Source organism: Mandrillus leucophaeus, unplaced genomic scaffold (genome assembly GCF_000951045.1).
Source record: "Mandrillus leucophaeus isolate KB7577 unplaced genomic scaffold, Mleu.le_1.0 Scaffold421, whole genome shotgun sequence".
Taxonomy (NCBI): Eukaryota; Metazoa; Chordata; class Mammalia; order Primates; family Cercopithecidae; genus Mandrillus; species Mandrillus leucophaeus.
In genome coordinates this window covers 3,403,399-3,409,278 of record NW_012104488.1, presented here as the reverse complement: position 1 = coordinate 3,409,278, position 5,880 = coordinate 3,403,399, and the positions used below count along the sequence as shown (strand labels likewise).

At 46.9% G+C, this 5,880-nt stretch overlaps 1 long non-coding RNA gene across 1 annotated transcript; it reads left to right on the top strand.

The window, feature by feature from the left end:
• Nucleotides 1-329: 329 nt before the first annotated feature.
• On the top strand, nt 330-1,944 carry LOC105548806. The gene is made up of 2 exons (XR_001007449.1): nt 330-451; nt 1,683-1,944. It is a non-coding gene; the product is annotated as an uncharacterized LOC105548806 (long non-coding RNA).
• The last annotated feature ends 3,936 nt before the right edge of the window (nt 1,945-5,880 follow it).

Here is a 5,880-nt window from a genome sequence, read left to right as displayed (position 1 = left end):
GTAATTTTACTTGACAAGACTGTGCCTGCCCTCCTCCTCTTTCCTCATCTGCCTTCCTCTCTCCTGACCCTGTTTATTATTATCAGGAAAAAACAATAGGTCCCCATTTAAACTTCAAAGAAAAGCAGGGGGTCGGGTTTCAAAAAACTGCAGAGGCCTGGGCTTGGGACAGCTCCATCCCTCTCTCTCCCCTGAACTACGGGGAACCTGGGGACGGATTTCAACTCTCTGCAGCCCAGCACTAGCACTCAGGGTCAAGGTGAGGCCCAATCTGTGACCACAGAGGAATTCTGGAATGTGGTGATGACCAACAGGAATTGTATGAATGTCCCTCTGTGGAGAAGCCTGAGAGAGAAAGGCTCACAGAGGGCGGAGGGCGGAGGGTGGAGGGCGTGGGACCAAGTTCCTAGAATAAGGCTGTGGCCCCATGGTGAGGGCCTGGATGGGGAAGGTCAATGTTAACCCTTTGAAGGGCCCCTGGGAAGTGAATCAGGTTCAGAGCCCAAGGCTTTCTCACATAGGTGTGTTCTAAAGCTGGCAAAGCCCCTGATCATCAGCCAGTGTCAGGTGTCACAGCACAGCCAAGCGACCAGACCAGCGGATGAGACCTTGTTAATCCCCAGTGCTGATGAGTAGCTGTTCTCCCCATCACATACTGGATGTGTTAGGGGGGCCTTAGGACTCGTTCCATTCTGCCTTACCCCGCTGTGACTGGAAGGCACAGTTCCCGTTCCCCAAATGAGTCTCAGCGTGGTGTTCTCATTCCTGCCCTGTGACTACATCCACCCAACCTACTGATTTCCCTTGTTTAATAGCATTTAAAGCTGGTTGCGGTGGCTCACACCTATAATCTCAGCACTTTGGGATTTTGAGATGGGAGGATTGCTTGAGGCCAGGAGTTCAAGACCAGCCTGGGAAACATAGCAAGACTCCCATCTCTACAAAAATAAAATAATATAATGTAATATAATATAATATAAAATAAAATAAAAATTAGCTGGGCACGGTGGTACATGCCTGCACTTCCAGCTACTCAGGAGGCTGAGGCTAGAGGATAGCTTTAGTCCAGGAGATTGAGGCTGCTCACTAGCTATGATCACGTCACTGTACTCCAGCCTGGGTGACAGAGTGAGACCCTGTCTCAAAAATAAATAAATACATAAAAATAGCATTTAAGCAATGGAGGGAGGGAGATCCTTGTGGCCTTTATCCTGTGTTGCTAAGCGGACCTTCAGAACTCCAGCTAACATGTCAGGGACACCTTGGGAAGGTAGAATGGAATAACTAAACAGGACTTGGTGCTGATGGCAGACAAGCTCCACTCCAGTTCACCTCCACTGCTAGCTCCCTCCATCTCCCCTCCACTGCTAGCTCGCTCCATCTCCCCTCCACTGCTAGCTCGCTCCATCTCCCCTCCACTGCTAGCTCGCTCCATCTCCCCTCCACTGCTAGCTCGCTCCATCTCCCCTCCACTGCTAGCTCGCTCCATCTCATCTCCACTGCCAGCTGGGCCTCTGAACAGGGCCCATAAGATAATTGAAATTTTCAGCTTATCTCTAGAAAGGGGAAAATCATACCTATTTTGCAGACTTTATTCAGAGGGAAAGAAATGCATATAAAATGCCTAGCATGGAAGTCAATGTTCAGTTTAATAGTTTTCTTTTTCCACCTTCCCCTGGAAGTGATTCATCCAGGTGGCACTAGGAGGATCTTCGCCGCAGAGGGCATTCGAGAGGAAACAACTCTAGACATCCATGCAGCTTCTGTTCTCGTGCTTCTGCTGTTTGCAAATTCCACAGTCACAGACTGCACCCTGGAAAACTCAGGACACCCTAGAGTGAGCTGCTCTGAAGAATAAAGTTGCTACTTGCGTGCTACCTCTGGTTGCTACCCCTGGTTGCGTTTGGTTGCCACATAATGAAATGATTTTCCTTCCCTCTTTTATTTCCTTTCTTTCTTTTTTTCTGAGACAAATGGAAAAATAATTTGATCCCCTTGAATCTTTTCACCCTTGGTATTTTCCCCCTTCACACCCGAGCACCGCCCCTTGATAAATGAGAACACATGTGCTGAAATCGGGGACTTCACCCTCCAGACTCAGGGTCCTCATGCTCTTGGGGGGACACATTTCCTTTCAAACCTCCAGAATAAATTCATCACAGCAGGAAGAACATTGTTTTTCTTAAAAAAAAAAAAATCAATTCCTGTATCACAATTATTTCATTTCAGAGGGAACTGCTCCCCTTTCATCTGAAGCTTTCTTCTCTCCAACTCTGCAGTCTTTGACCGTGGCGATCCGGCACCCTCGGCCCGGCTACTTTTGCAAAGTCCACACTGATTCATTACTTCAGAGAGCCAAAGGGTGACACATGCATATTTTGAATATTACCCTGTATGTAGATCTGCCTCTGGCTTGACTTAGGGGCTTCTAACCGCCTGATGTATTGGCACTCACATGCTTTCGATGGTGTGTGCATTTAAAAAATCTTGGAGGGTGAACTTTCTGAAAAGGATGCTGGGAACCATGTTTTTTCACTGTTATTTCTCTACTATACTAGCCCCTTTGCAAGCAAACCCCTTTTTCCTTAATGATAACACACAGTGACAAATGCCCAGTGCTGTAAACACGAAGCTCCTTGGTTTGACCGAGACGGTCTGTAGCTGACATCAGAGAAACAGGACATCTTCTTGAACCAAAACACCCACTCAAGAATTCCTATAAACTTCCTTACGCTTTGTTTTAAGGAAAACCACCTGACAAGAAGCATACTTGTTCCTCGCTGCCAGGCATCTTTCTGTTTATGTAGCCTTTGTTTACATGTGCCCCCTGTTAATAACAATCAATATTTAACAGATGCACTCAAGCACCTTGGAAACTAATTTTCTTTCAAACGCAGGCACTTTCTGGGAAGGAATAAAAGGAGAGGAGAGGAGAGTTGGCAGCCCTCCATCGCGTGACCATTTATTGTCATGGAATGTAGCAGAAGACGGCTCCTGCTATTTCCTTTTGATTTCAGTGTGTAAATCTGCTCTCACCTAAAGCTTGACCGCATGACAGTGCAGACACACATTAAACTGATTATTTCTGTCTGAGCTGTGTGTAGAATGTGCACTCTAAATTGCACATAAAAACGTTCTCCAAAATAGTACCACCTGCCTGCATGAGGATCATTTTCTTTCACAAAGGCAGACTCAGATGTGTTTCTAGGATTCGGCAGCCTCCGGGCTGATGAAGGTTGCCGCCCTTTCTGTGTCGGGTACAAGCCGGGCTGGACTGGGGCTGCTTCTCTTCTTTGTCCCCTGCCTTCCCCTCCAGAGGGAGATGAGGACTCTGGGGGCCTCGCTGTGGTGTCTTGAGCTCTTGCTTAGAAGAGGGTCTCAGATTCCCAGGGAGCAGCTTCTCCTGATCAAAATGGGAGAGAACAGAGGAAAGCAGGGTGGGTGAGTAGAAGGGGCTGGAGTGAAGCGAGTGGAGAACAAAGAGGTAGAAGAACATGAAAGTACAGCACAAACCATCACAGCCCAGGGAAGAGCACCTAGAGAAGAGGAGAGAGAAACAAACCTAGTGAGGAAGACAGAGAAAGGAGGATGAAACTAAACACTGGGAGAATGGCTTCATTTTTTAAAAGGCAGAATGAAAACTAACCCCAGAAAAGGCAAGATCAAAGTATCACGATTTCTCCAGATTAGCCTATTTTTCTCCAAACAAATGCCGTGCCCTTGCCAAGAAAAAGAAGAGAAAGATGTTCAGAAGGAGAAAGAGAGGTGTTCTACCCATATAGGGGCAAGCTGCGGGATGTCATTCTCAACAGAGCGCTTCCCTGACTCACTGACTCACACAAGGACCAGAGTAAAGGAAGTCAAATCATCCCATCTTTGAGGGCTGGGCTTGCAAATGCTTCTAATTTTCTAATATTTGGGGTTATGTGCAGGAATTTTCTTGGTCATGCTATGCTCTGGATACATAGCTTTGAGGATCTAAACACGGAAAATAGAGGCTGCCCCTTCAGTTATAGTTGAAAAATTGAGGACCACAACTTTTCCGTCATGTCATTATTAGCTGGGAGGGCTGAGGCTACTCTGCTCTCTCGCAGACTTTGGGACTTCTGGTTTCGGCCCCTGAAAGTCTGGGGCCCTTCGTCCTCATCTCTAGACTGTGCTTTTTGCTTCTATTTCCCATTTTAGCCAAGCTTCTAAGAAGTAATCTATATCCATCTGGGCTCGGTGGATCACACCTGTAATCCCAGTCCTTTGGGAGGCCAAGGCAGGAGGATCGCCTGAGGCCAGAAGTTTGAGACCAGCCTGGACATCATAGGGAGACTCCATCTCTAAAAAAAAAAAAAGAAAAAAAAAATACAACAAAAAGGCTGGGCACGGTGGCTTACGCCTGTAATCCCAGCACTTTGGGAAGCTGAGGCGGGCAGATCACCTGATGTCAGGAGTTTGAGACCAGCCTGGCTGACATGATGAAAGTCTATCTCTACTAAAAAATGCAAAAATTAGCGGGTATGGTTGTGCCTGCCTGTATTCCCAGCTACTCGGGAGGCTGAGGCAGGAGAATCACTTGAACCCGGGAGGCAGAGTTTGCAGTGAGCCAAGATCACGCCACTTCACTCCAGCCTGGACGACAGAATGAGACTGTCTCAAAAACAAACGAACAAACAAAAAACCCAAACAAAACAAACAAAAAATAACAACAACAAAAAATAATAATCTATATCCCTGTTTCTGCATCTGCAACTCATGTTCCCATATCAGACGTCTGTAAATCAGCTTCCCTCTCCCACACCCTGCTATTCCCCACACCCTGGCCAAGTCTAAGCCCCATGCCCAAGGCAGAGGGAACTTTTCAGTCCATTTCTTGTCTTCATGGTGACACCTAATGATGCTGACAGTCCCGTGTTGAATCTGCCCCTCTCGAGCTTCCTGACACCATCGTCTCCTGTTCCGCTCTGCCTTTTCTGACTGGCCATTCTTCCTCTTCCTGTCAGATACCTGTTTTGTTTGGCTTGGTTTGGTTTTAGCTCTGTGGTGGTTAATTTTATGTGTCAACTTGCCTTGATATCTGCTCAGACACCATTCTGAGTGTATTTGTGGGAGTGTTTCTGGATGGGATGAACATTGAATTGGTGGAATGAATAAAGCAGATGCTCTCCCCAGTGTGGGTGGGCCTCATCCAGTCTGTTGAAGGCCTGAATAGAACCAAGCCCTGAGGAAGATGTTCCTCTGTCTGCCTGGTGGTCTTCAGGCTGGGACATTGGTCTTCTTATGCCTTCAGATTTGGACTGAGACTTACACCATTGGCTCTCCTGCTTCTTTGGCCCTTGAACTATAGATCTTGGGATTTTTCAGTACCCCTGAGAGGGAGGGGGAGGGAGAGAGAGAGGGGGAACCTAACGGTTCTGTTTCTCTGGAGAACCCTAATACAAGCCCATTCTTAAGTGTTGGTGTTTCCCTCCCCTACATCTCCCTCATAGCCAAGTCTCAAATGAGTCTTCTAACCCAGGTCCCAGGCACATCTCAGCCCTCTGAGTTCTGCTGCTGCACCCTAGCCGTGGGTAAACTATTTTCACCAAGGTCTTTGCCACTGGCTGAATAGTGGCCTCACAATATATCCGTGTCCTAATCCCCAGAGCCTGGAAATGTCACCTTATGTGGCAAAAGGGACTTTACAGATGTGGTTAAATTAAGGATATTGGGATAGGGAGATTATCCTGGATGGTCTGGGTGGATCCTACGTGTTATCACAAGTGTCTATAAGAGACAGAAAAGGGGATTCAAATTCAAAATTAGCCCCCATTGGATCATAGACATAAATGTAAGAGCTAAAACTATAAACTATTTGAAAGAAAACATAGGAGTAAATCTTCATGACCTTGA